Source organism: Moschus berezovskii, chromosome 15 (assembly GCF_049115385.1).
Source record: "Moschus berezovskii isolate FMDL1 chromosome 15, NW_MosBer_1.0, whole genome shotgun sequence".
Lineage (NCBI taxonomy): Eukaryota > Metazoa > Chordata > Mammalia > Artiodactyla > Moschidae > Moschus > Moschus berezovskii.
The window spans coordinates 10,896,952-10,910,453 of record NC_142474.1 but is presented as its reverse complement, the minus strand read 5'-3'; the positions used below and the strand labels follow the sequence as shown (position 1 = coordinate 10,910,453).

At 45.9% G+C, this 13,502-nt stretch overlaps 1 non-coding gene across 1 annotated transcript; it reads left to right on the top strand.

The window, feature by feature from the left end:
• Positions 1 to 1,715: 1,715 nt before the first annotated feature.
• On the top strand, positions 1,716 to 2,014 carry LOC148775339 (signal recognition particle RNA). The gene has a single exon (XR_016039251.1).
• The last annotated feature ends 11,488 nt before the right edge of the window (positions 2,015 to 13,502 follow it).

The window sequence follows — 13,502 nt, the reverse complement described above, 5'->3', positions numbered from 1 at the left end:
ATCTGACTATTTGTGATCCCATGGACTGCAGCACACTAGGCTTCCCTGTCCTTTACTAACTCTCAGAGTTTGCTCAAACTCATGTCTATTGAATCAGTGATGCTATCTAACCGTCTCATCCTCTGTCACCCCCTTTTCCTTTTGCCTTCAATCTTTCCCAGCATCAGGGTCTTTTCCAGTAAGTTAGCTCTTCACGTCAGGTATTGGACCTTCTGCTTCAGCATCAGTCTTTCCAATGAATATTCAGGGTTGATCTCCTTTAGGATTGACTGAATCAGATCTCCTTATGGTCCTACTCTCACATCCATACATGACTACTGGAAAAACCATAGCTTTGACTACCTTTGACTTCCACTGGGCCTTATCCAAATTGAAAAAGGGCTAGAGCCCCATCCCAAGCCCAGCCCAAAATAGCAAGGACCCTTACAGAACAGCCCCATTCCTTTTACTTGGCTCAGAGCAAGCCACAGCCAGCCTAGAGGACATGCCTTTGGAGGACTTGTCAGTATTACCTGGATCCTCCCAGATAACGTCCCAGGTGGCAGAAATACGTAGACCTGCCTTCAGCCTTCACAGATCTCCCAAAAGCAGACTTTCAACACGGGCAGACAGGACTTCCTGGTGGTCCAGTGGTTAGGAATCTGGCTTCCCATGCAGGGTCACCAATTCCATCCCTGGTCTGGGAACTGAGATCCTTCATGCTGTGCACAGTGGCCAAAATAAGCACATTTTTAAAAAGCTTTATGAAGTCGACAGACAGCTCCTGGCCTGAGGCTGGGTGGGCGGGCAGGACTTCCTTCAGCAGTTTGGTGCATTTGCTCTGCAGCCTGCTGTGGTTTTACAGGAAGTAAGGGCAGATGAGGGCTTCCCCAGTAGCTCAGCTGGTAAAGAGTCCGCCTGCAATGCAGGAAACCCCAGTTCAATTTCTGGGTCGGAGATATCCCCTAGAGAAGGGATAGGCAACCTACTCCAGTATTCTTGGGCTTCCCTGGTGGCTCAGATGGTAAAGAATTTGCCTGCTATGCGGGAGACCTGGGTTCAGTCCCTGGATTGGGAAGATGCCCTGGAGGAAGGCATGACAACCCATTACAGTATTCTTGCCTAGAGAATCCCCATGGACAGAGGAGCCTGGTGGGCTGCAGTCCATGGGGTCACAAAGAGTTGTGCACGACTGAGCGACTAAGCACAGCACAACACAGGGAAGGGCAGACGAAAGAGGCTGCCTGGGCTAACGACTCTGTCTGGTCTCTGGAATCCACACAGACCCATCCACACAGCAGAATGTTCAGCCTGGGAAGCCACAGATGATGGACGTCTGAAACACCCCTGAATTGTGACTTAATGAAAGAGAGAGGGAGGAGAACAGGAAGAGAGAGCCCTGTCGGAGGCTCCCAGATGGCAGGGAAAGGAGTGCGGTGAGGGAAAGGGTGCCCACCAGCAAGTCAGGGCCTGCGTTCTGCCCCTGACTGGCTGCTTCTCTGGGGCACAGAAAGCCCTTTACTTCTTTGGCTCTCAGCTTCCTTGCTCATTGGTTATTGGTAACGTTAGCTTTTTTTTTTTTCCAGTGTGCCATTTTCACAAATGAAAACATTGTCAATTAGATCAGTTCAGTCACTCAGTCGTGTCTGACTCTTTGGGACCCCATGGACTGCACCACACCAGGCTTCCTCCCTGCCTTCAATCCAGCATCAGGGTCTTTTTAAATGAGTTAGTTCGCCAGGCACAGTGGCGCGCGCCTGTAATCCCAGCTACTCGGGAGGCTGAGGCTGGAGGATCGCTTGAGCCCAGGAGTTCTGGGCTGCAGTGCGCTATGCCGATTGGGTGTCCGCACTAAGTTCGGCATCAATATGGTGACCTCCCGGGAGCGGGGGACCACCAGGTTGCCTAAGGAGGGGTGAACCGGCCCAGGTCAGAAAAGGAGCAGGTCAAATGAGTCAGTTCTTCGCATGAGGTGGCCAAAGTATTGGAGTTCCAGTTTCAGCATCAGTCCTTCCAATGAATATTCAGGACTGATTTCCTTTAGGATGGACTGGTTGGATTTCCTTGCAGTCCAAGGGACTCTCAAGAATCTTCTCCAGCACCACAGTTCAAAAGCATCAATTCTTCTGCGCTCAGCTTTCTTTATAGTCCAACTCTCACATCCATACATGACCACTGGAAAAACCATAGCCTTGACTAGATGGACCTTTGTTGGCAAAGTAATGTCTCTGCTTTTTAATATCCTGTCTAGGTTGGTCATAGCTTTTCTCCCAAGGAATAAGCGTCTTTTAATTTCATGGCTGCAGTCACCATATGCAGTGATTTTGGAGCCCCCAAAAATAAAGTCTGTCACTGTTTCCACTGTTTCCCCATCTATTTGCATGAAGTAATGGGACCGGATGCTATGATCTTAGTTTTCTAAATGTTGAGCTTTAAGCCAACTTTTTCACTCTCACTTTCATCAAGAGGCTCTTTAGTTCTTCTTCACTTTCTGCCATAAGGGTGGTGTCATCTGCATATCTGAGGTTATTGATCTTTCTCCCAGCAATCTTGGTTTCAGCTTGTGCTTCCTCCAGTTCAGCATTTCTCATGATGTACTCTGCATATAAATTAAATAAGCAAGGTGACAATATACAGTCAATTAGATAGAGCCGGCTAAAATAAATGAGAGGTTGAAAATCAAGTTTAGAACAGGTCCAGTTCCTGTTGGCTAGTTTTTCTTACTCAAAAGTAACAGATGCTCAGAACAGAAAAAGTCAGAAGATAGAGCCAACAAAAAGTAGTTCATAGAGAATTCCTAGAGAACACTCATACTACCATCCATCCAGAGACCATGCTGTTGATGTTTTGTTGGGATCCTTCCAGCTAGGAAGTTTTTAATGTGTATTGGTGAATAGCCTTTGGAGGAAAAGAGTTCAGGAATAATTTTTTAAAATATTTATTTATTTAGCTGTGCTGGGTCTTAGTTGCAGCATGTGGGATCATCAGTCTTTGTTGTAGCATGCCAGATATTTACTTTTGGTTTGTGGGATCTAGTTCTCTGACCAGGGATCAAACCCAAACCCCCCTGCATTAGCTGTGTGGAGTCTTAACCCTGGGACCAATAAGGAAGTTCCGTCCCCAATCCCTGCCCCGCACCAATGATTTAGCAAACTCCCTCTCATGGGCCACTTAGGATATTTCCGTTGTTTTACCATTACAATGAACACCATGTAGAGAGAGGCTAGGTGAAAAAGAATTAGAACTTGAGAAAACAAGAAAAACTCAATCTGAACACCTGACAAAAAACATTTTAAAGGACACAAAAGGAGTGCACAAAAACCATTCACAGACAGAAAAGATTAAAGCTTATTTCCAGCCATTTTAACGTTTTCACTTTTCACGTTCAGCCATTTACATTTACATCAACAGACTTACTGGACAGATGCTCTCATATGCCAGACTCTATGTCAGGTGCCGTGGACCCGACCAGCAGCCCAGCCACTGTCCTCACTGAGCTTTCAAACTAGTGGAGACCCACAGGGAAATTATTTCATGCACCAACAATAGTTTGTATTTAGCTAAACGGCCTTCATGATTGACAGGCACAGTGGAACCCCGAATTATCTTGGTCCTCTCACTTCCTGACCGAGTCTCCCTGCCTTCCAGGGCACTATATGTTTCAACCTCAAGCAGGGGTCTCCCCCAAGCTCACATCCAATCCAGAGGTTGCATCCAGGTGCCTCTGAACAAAGGCCATTCAACTTCCAGGAACAAGAAGCTCCCTCTGCTTGACTCAGTCCCTTCCTGCTTGTTTGAAACTTTTCCTTCTATTGAACTGCAACCTCCATCTGTAGGACTTCCTCTGATAGGCCCCAGAACCTCACAAAACAAGTCTGCCTTCTCCAACCTGCAGATCTAAAGAGGTCGTCTCCTCTTTCTAAAAAATATTTAATTAATTTATATGCACCAGGTCTTAGTTTCAGCACTCAGGATCTTTAGCTGTGGCGTATGAACTCTTAGTTTCGGCATGTGGGGTCTAGTTCCCTGACCAGGGATTTAATTTCAGGTTTCCTGCATTGGAAACGTAGACTCTTAGCCACTGGACCACCAGGGGAGTCCATAAAGAGATCTTCCTGTGAAGCAACCAATCCCACGATCTGGTCCTCAAGTCAATGTCTCACATCTGTGACATCCTGCCCTGGCAGGAGGGACCTGCAAGCCCCGTGTTGAGTCATCAACCGGTGCGCATGCCCAGACCTTCTAACAAAAATATCCACGAACAAACGGCCATGGAATGGGGGCAGCAAAGCCCAGACCTTTGAGAATAGTCTACGTTTTGAGGATAGACTATGCTGGTGACACTAGAAAAGGTTCTACAGCCTCAAAAGGGGGTGAGTGGAGATGGGAGAGAAGCTGGACCGGCCCTGACTGAAGGACTAAATTGCTGTCCTCCCGGCAAAAGGCTTGTGAGCCTGCGAGTAGTGCCTCTCTCATTCATGTATGTGCTTATCTCCTAGGGGTCTTTTAAATTGTGGGTTTTGATTTAGCAGGTCGAGGGTAGGGCCTGAGAGTCTGCACTTCTTACAAGTTCCCAGTGATACACTGATATTTCAGGTCGGACTTTGAGTAGCAAAGCCCTAGGGCAGTGGAATCACAGTCTCCAGTTTAAAAATACGGAAAGTTTGGCTCACCCCAAATCTACTGAATCAGAATCTTCTGGCCCATTTATTCAGTAGGTCTCAACATGGATTGCATGTTAGAATCATTTGAAGAGTTTTTTTAAAATGCTGATTCTGGGACTTCCCTGGTGGTCCAGTGGTTAAGACTCCATGTTTCCACTTCAGAGGGCATGGGTTTGATGCCCTGTTTGGGGAACTAAGATCTCACATGCGGTTTGGCCAAAAGTTTTTTCTTTTTTACATGCTGATTCTGAAGATTGAGAATCACGTGATATCCCTCCCATTCTTCCTCCCTCATTCCTTCCCTTCCTTCCTTCCTCTCTCTTGCTGCTTTAGTTTCTAAATCTCCCCCAGCCCCATTAGATTGGGGACCAGAGGCAGTGTTTCTGAGTCTTGGCTGCACATCAGAGTCACCAGAGAGCTTGACAACAGGTCCATGTCAGGGACCCTCCCTATGGACCAATTGAATGAGAATTTCTAGGGGTTGGAAGCAAGAGATTAGCATTTCACAAAGTTCCCCAGACAATTCCAGGGTGCATCCTGGGATTCACAGTGAAAGTACAGGTTACCGCATTCTCCCCCCAGACATTCAATTCACGGTCTGGGATGAGGGCTAGGAATCTGTATATTAACAATCTGTATATGCTGACGAGATGGCAAGTTTGGGAAAAGGCTACGGTTTTTCCAGTGGTCATGTATGGATGTGAGAGCTGGACTGTGAAGAAAGCTGATCGCTGAAGAATGGATGCTTTTGACCTGTGGTGTTGGAGAAGACTCTTGAGAGTCCCTTGTACTGCAAGGAGATCCAACCAGTCCATTCTAAAGGAGATCAGTCCTGGGTGTTCATTGGAAGGACTGATGCTAAAGCTGAAACTCCAATACTTTGGCCACCTCATGCGACGAGTTGACTCACTGGAAAAGACTCTGATGCTAGGAGGGATTGGGGGCAGGAGGAGAAGGGGACAACAGAGAATGAGACGGGTGGATGGCATCACCGACTCTGTGGACATGAGTTTGAGTGAACTCCGGGAGTTGGTGATGGACAGGGAGGCCTGGCGTGCTGTGATTCATGGGGTCGCAAAGAGTCAGACACGACTGAGCGACTGAACTGAACAGAACTGAAGGTAGAAAAATGATCCCTCGGTTGGGGTCAGAAAGACAGTGCACCTGGCTATGTGACTTCTCATGGGTCAATTTGCCTCTCTGGGATTTGGATCTCCACTGATAAACCAGCGATGATAATAACTGCCTGAGGCAGGGGTGGATACGGTCTTTGGATGGGTCTGCAGAATAGAGCTGTTGGAAAGTGGCTATCACAGGCCAGGGACTTACGTACCCAGCTCTGATCTGTGCTCAAGTGAGGTGGACACAGCGTTCTGTCCAATGAAGGTGGGCAGAGTAAGGAGTGCTCATCTGGTCTTCAGTTTTCTTTCTTCACTATCTGCCCGTTAGTGATCAGTGCCCACTAGATGTCAATGCCTGGGTGATCTTTGAAGCCACAGAGGCAGATTGACTGCACTCCCTGCCTCGCTCCTCACCTGCTGCTAACTGGACCAACATGACTGAAAAAATAAACTTCAACTGCATAAAGTCACTATGACTTGGCAGTTTAGCTGTTACAGTGGCTGCTGCTACATTAACTAACACACTGCCTCCAGGATTGTGGCAAAATTAGATTATCAAAAACAGAGGCTTCAAACTAACTGTATGAGGGTTCAACTCTGACTCACAAGTCGTTTTGTTATGCTTGCCCTGTGGCTTTTTTTTTAATCTACAAAAAAAATTTTAATTGAACAATTTCCCACAAGCGTCTGCATTTCCAGGTTCTTGAAAACCCAGAATAACTGGCAACTGGGTTTGCATTCCCGTAAGGCACTATAGGAAGTATCTGGCCCCATAGGGTGGGACTTGTGGTCTATGACTTGCCACAACCTCCACCCCACCCTGTGGGTTCATACCTGGTTAACCTCATATTTACGGCATTTATGGCATTTCTCTGATCCCTGTAGCTTCCTGAGTCAGTGGCTCCTGATGTAATAAATGTAGCCATTAGATGCATTTGCTGTGAGGGTTCTTCCCAGTGAATTCCTTCAGGTGACTTCTATTAATAACTTTCAGGAGAACCATTCATCCTGCCCAGAACTTGGAAGGAAAATCTCCTGACTCTTGCTTCCACCCCACCCATGTCTGTGACCATTTCAGCACCTGCTCCATGGAGACAGTGGTAGGACGAGAAGAGAACTCAGGTGTATCTGGGGATCAGGTAAACCTGGAACCCAGCATGAGCTCAGCTGGTCCCTAGATAGTGATATAAGATCAGGCATTTCATATTTGCTGAGCCTGTTTTCCCATCTGAGCCATCTGGAAGCCCCACTGTATCCTGTAGTCAGACCCTTTACAGAAATCTTACAAGAACTCTTCTTGTGGGATTTCTGTAAAGGGTGGGATTTCTGTAAAGGGTCTGGCTACAGGACACAGAGAGACTTCCAGATGGCTCAGTGGTAAAGACTCTGACTGCCAGTGCAGGAGATGGGAAAACAGGCTCAGAATGATCAAAATGTCACCTCAACTGCGACAATGACTGCACAGTGCTTAGCACAGTATCTGGCACACGGAAAACCCTCAGAGCCATTAGTACAAACATATACTATACATTAAAATCTGCCAGTAGTGGAGCCAAGTGAAATGTTTCCCTAAGGCGCTCCATCTCACTGTGCCCTGAGCTCATATCCTAGCCCAGTCCATCCCTAGTTGTCGTGGAAGAAGGACAGGAGTCCCATCACTAGTGAGAAAGGAACATCTAGCCTCTAATGTGAATTAATCCACTGGCATGACAGTATGCACATTTTTAGCTTTTCCACGTTTCTGGTACCCAAACTGGTGTTACTTCCCTGCTTACAACTTTCCAGGTTGGCTTCCCTGGTGGTCCAGTGGTTAAGAATCCGCCTGCCAATGCAGGGGGCGTGGGTTCTATCCCTGGTCTGGGAGGATCTCACATGCCACGAGGCAACTAAGCCCGGGCACCACAACTACTGAGCTGGGCTCTGGAGCCCACGTGCCGCAACTCCTGAAGGCCTGCAGGCCCTGGAGCCTGTGCTCTGCCAACAAGCGAAGTCACTGCAGCGAGAAGCCTGCAAACCTCAACTGCAGAGTAGCCCTGCTCTCTCCAACTACAGGAAGCCTGTGTGCCCCAACAAAAACCCAGAGCAGCCAAAAATAAATTTAGACACCAACTCTCCAGTGACTCCCCAGTGCCCACGGCATGATGTGACAAGTCCTAAACGTGGCTGAACAGGTCTGACATGGCCTCACCTTTCACCTCTGCCCCCAGCCACATGAAAGGCCATCGGTCCCTCAGGCTCACCTAACTCTCACCTCTGGGCTCTGGCACCTGCTGCTCTCTCTGCCTGGAGCATGCATCCCTTTCCCCATCTTCTCTTCAACAGGCTCATGTCTCCGCATCCTTAAAGTCTCTGTTAGACATCCCTGCAGATGCCCGTGGTGCCCTAATGTCTTCACTTTTACCATTTTGGTGCATGCTGGCTGACCCCAGCTAGCAGCACCCAACATTTGTTGCCTGAGGGCTTTTGTGGTCACTAGAACCCACTCTGCCAACTTCAAGACAGGCCTGAAATGCTGGGAAATTAACACTCCCCCAAGGACAAACGTTTAAGCAATGACGAACTGGACTTGGTGTACAATTACAAGAGTTCTCTTCCTTTAGCGGATAATGCCAAGGTACTTTACAATGGCCTTAGAATTTCCCCATGGAAACTAAGCTCTGGACATTTACAGTGCTAACTTGCTTGATAACACGCCTTCTTTGGCTGTTTTTCCTGTCTCATTTTCCCCCCTTGCCTCCAGGACTTCCTTCATTTCCCAAATCAATTGCTTCTCCTTCAATTCTTGTCTCAAGGTCTGCTTTGGAGGAACCCATATCCGGAGCCTCCATCTCCTGAGAGCCTTCCCTGGCATGTCCGGCATCTCGGTGGGGCAGGCCCATGGTCCCTTCCCAGCTCTATCTCAACCCCACGTTCCTCTCTCAGTCAGAGCCCTCATCATGCTGTGCCCAGGTCCCCATGGAAACACAGGTAATTCACTGGGAGAGAAATCTAAATGGCTTTTAAACACTTGAGAGGATAGTCAACTCCACTCATAATTAATGAAATTCAAATGAAGAATGCCAACTGAGAAATGCTACTGAAAAGACAAAATTAGAGAATCACGGTTCAACCTCCAATTATTGACTCAGTCAAGGACCATCCATGGATGAGAAACTGGATACCCCAGGTTCTGATGGAAGAAGAAAAATAGACATTTGGGGAGAGACATGATCACCACCTTGCCCTGGAATCAGACTTGGCATCATTAATAATGGGACAGCAAGACATCATGGACCTCCTGGTGCGAGACAGGATAAAGCAATCAGCAACACCCATGGCGTGTTGATTAAATTCGTGATGTCAAAATGTTTAACCTGAATCTAATCTATCCTTTAGACGAAGGGCTAGTTTAAAGAAATACAGGGGTCATGGAAAGAGGGGGTGCACCACAAGTTAAAGGATCCTTCAATCAGGCAAATCCCAAAGTGGGACATTGTACAAGACAACCAGTCCAGTCTCTTCATGAGGCATTGTTGGAGGAGAGTGGTGAGACCCATTCTAGACTCAGAGACTTAGGAGATGTAACAGAATTAGAACAGAACTTGTTTCGCATGATCCCTGATGGCATGATCCTTGATTGAAAGCAACTATAAAGACATTCTGGTACAGATGGAGAAATTAAAATACAGTGAGTCCCCTACAGACGAACCTTCAAGCTGTGAACTTTCAAAGTTTATTCAAAATTCAAAGTTCATTCACATGTCCAATCACGTTAGCTAGTTCATATGTCTGGTGTACATTGTCACATGCGTAAATCTTCTACAAGTGGTTGTGCTTTTGCGTACTTTCCTGTATAGTATTATAGAGTACAGTAGTACAGTATCTTTATTTCAAGCTACATTTGCAAGAGGACAGCTGTACTGAACCCCTTGCCATGCAATAGGAGGAACTTACCAATGAAGACCTGATGGAATCGGAGGCCCAAAGAAAGGACGCAGAGAGACAAGAGGAAGAAGTCACTGGAGAGTCAAAGAGATCCACAATGCAGGAAATGGCACGAGGATTTTCTTTATCTGAGGAGGCATTGTTAGTTTTTGAGGTATAAGACCTGAATGTAGAATGGGACATGAAGGTTGCAGCTGCTGTTCAGAATGCAATCCGGTGCTACCGTGTCATCTCTGATGAGAAAAAGAGAACTACTACCCAGACATCACTGGATCCTTTTTTCAAAAAGGTAGATAGAATTGAACCCAACGAAGAACCACAACCTGTGTCATCGACCTCAGGCCTGAGTGGAACTGCAGCTGGCCCTCCGTCTCCTATTGTTTTGATCCTTCAGCTCTACCATCCCCCGCCTCCCTTCTCTCGTCTGGTCAATAACTCTTCTTGCCCATACACTTGATGCCAGCCCCATGTGCCAGATGCTGTGCTGTACTACTCTACTACAGTACTGTACCGTACTACTACTTTTCAAGGCACTGCACTGTAAGATTAATAATGGTGTCTTCATTTTTATGTGTTTATGTGTTATTTATATGTGAAACATACTATAAACCTGTTACAGTGCAGCAGTATATAGCAGATTGTGTTAATAGAGTGCCTAGGCTAATCTTTCCTCGTAGCTCAGTCGGTAAAGAGTCTGCCTGCAATGCAGCAGACCTGGGTTCGATTCCTGGGTTGGGAAGATCCCCTGGAGAAGGAAATGGCCACCCACTCCAGTGTTTTTGCCTGGAGAATCCCATGGAGCCTGGCAGGCTACAGTCTATGGGGCTGCAAGAGTCGGACATGACTGAGTGACTGAGCAGGCTAACTTTGTTAGACTTACAAACTGGATTTATGAACATGCTCTTGGAATGGAACTCATTCATATGTAAGGGACCTACTGTCTAGCCTAGATATTAGGATCTTATTTTTAACTTTATAAATGTGAAAATGATGTTTAAAAATGACCTAGGTTAGATACAAAGTAATGTTGAAATATTTAATGAATGAAATATTATACAATTTATTTCAAAATATCATACAGTTTATTTCAAAATACTTCAAGTCCTCACTGAATCCCCCCAATTAAACAAATGTTGTAAAATTTTAACAATGATTCTGTCTTGGCGATTGATTCATGGGTGTTCATTGAGCTATTTTCTTTGTTGTTTCATTTGTTGGAATTTTTTATAATAAAAGTCAAACATGAAAAGCAAATAAAAACTACAAGATATCATTTTCACCCACAGAAAACGAAAGAAAAGTTTAAAAGTATTCTGTGTTGTCAAGGGTGTAGAGAAAAGGGCACTTTCATAGATCATTCATTAGTGGGGGAGTGTAAATTGGTATGGGTTTCCTAGTGGCTCAAACAATAAAGAATCTGCCTGCATTGCAGTAGACAAAGTTTCCATTCCTGGGTCCGGAAGGTCTCCTGGAGAAGGGAATGGCAGCCCACTCCAGTATTCTTGCCTGGAGAATCCCATGGACAGAGGAGCCTGGTGGGCTACATACAGTTCATGAGGTGGCGAAGAGTCTGAAGCAATTTAGCACGCATGCATAAACTGGTACAGCCTCTTCAGAGGGAACTTTGGCAAAGACATACTTCTGATCCAGCAATTTCAATTCTAAAATTTATCATATAGATTATCTTCAAACACGCGCATAAGTTTACATGAATAGGGATATTTACTGCGGCATTGTTTTTATAACAAAAGACTGGAGACAGCACGTATAGTCATCAGTTTATGTTGCATCCACACAGCATGGACTGTTATAAAGTATGGGTTGTACCTGTGCTGGTAGGAAACTCTTTCCAAGATGTATTGCTAAGTGAAAAATGCAAACAACAAACCAGTGTCTGTCTTATTACTTTGCCTCAAAAAGTGTTTTGCACATAGTGAGTACACGATTAATATTAATGTTTGTTGAGATAAATAATACATACTTCAATGTGACTGCTCTGAGTTAGGCTCTCCATATGCATTCAGGTCAAAGATACAGATAGGGGCCTGGATTTTCCACACTGATCAAAATTCTAAGGTCTTACTCTCCTGTATTCACAGATTTTTGAATATTCTGAGACACATCATGTCCTTAGCAAAATTAAACTGTGAACAAGACATTTTGAGGAAAAAATAAAACTTTCATAAAAAGAGAATTTGCTAAACTTCTCTGGTTAGCCAGTGGTTAAGAATCCACCTGCCAAAGAAGAGGACATGTGTTTGATCCCTGGTCCAGGAAGATTTCACATGCCTACTTGGGGCGACTCAGCCCGCGTGCCACAATGAAGCCCGCACGCTCTAGAGTCCGTGTTCTGCAACAAGAGAAGCCACCACAATGAGAAGTCCTCGCATCACAACTAGAGAAATCCCAAGAGCAGAAACAAAGACCCCAAGCAGCCAAAAATAATTAATTAAATTTTTTAAAAAGAGAGAGATTTTGCTGAACCAGGGAGGTTGGTGTGGCAACTAGAACATGGGTTCAAGGTTCCTGCAACTAACACAAAAAGGAAACTCTCGGACCACAGAACTGTTGTTATCTGGTAGAAGAGAGGGCACTGGTTCCACCAGAGACATGCTAATTGATCTGGGGGGTGATGGGCTCAAGGGCCCTTAGTAGCATGACTTGGGGTGGAAAGTAGAGGGCAAACTGAGAAGCTAACGTTTCTATTTGCATCTATTTGCTCAATGATAAATAAAATACAGCAAGGCAAGCAAGAATATATTAGGGGACTTTATGTAAAGTTCCATGAATTTGGGGCCTCTCTGGTGGTGCTAGTGGTAAAGAACCCGCCTGCCAATGCAGGAGATGTAAGAGACTTGGGTTCAAGTCGAGGGTCAGGAAGATCCCCTGGAGGAGGGCATAGCAACCCACTCCAGTATTCTTGCCTAGAGAATTCCATGGACAGAAGAGCTGTGGGCTACAATCCATGGGGTCACACAATTGGACACGACTGAAGTGACTTAGTATGCACACACCGATGAATGTTTAGGGTAAATCATGTGAGAGCAAAGCCAATACAGGGCGCCTCTAGTTAAGCTTCAGTGTTCTGGGGTGAAGATGTGACCTTGGACCAATGACTTGATGCCTCTGAGCCTCACCTCCCTTACCTGGGAAAAATGATTACTGTGCAGATGAAATGAGATGATGCATGTAGATTACTTGGATTGATAAATGCTTGCTCTGCTGTCCTTTATATTAATGTCACATAATGACCTTATGGCTAAAATCAGAGACTCTGGAGCTGCTAAGCCTGGGTTTGGATCTCAGCTCCACCACTTACTAGCTAGATGACCTTGCCCAAGGTCACCTAGACCCTCTGTGCCTCAGTTTCCTCCTCTGTTTATAAAATGAAGCTACTGGGATTATTGTGATGGTTAAATTGGATGGCTGAAAAGCCTTTAGGACAAGAGTCTGGACACACAAGAAGTGCTATGCAAGTGTTTGTTCAATAGATCATAATGTGTTCCCTTTAACCCCTAGAGGTCCTTCTGGAGAAAAGTTAGAAAATAACAGCTTCAAAGAGAAACCAGCTATTTCGAGACTCTAATTGATAAAAGGAATGGATTCCTATAATCCCAGCGGTCCCATTTGCCTTTTAGAAGATTGAGAGGCAGAATGCTTTTGCAATGGTGGAATCTTCGGCAGGTGACTGGCCAGATTGGAGCTACTTGGGGGCATGGTCCACTTTCCTACGGCGCCTCGCGCCCTTCCACCGAGCTTGACCGAGGACTGACGGCTTTTCCGACACGGGCCAAGGGAGGGCCAAGCGGAGGAG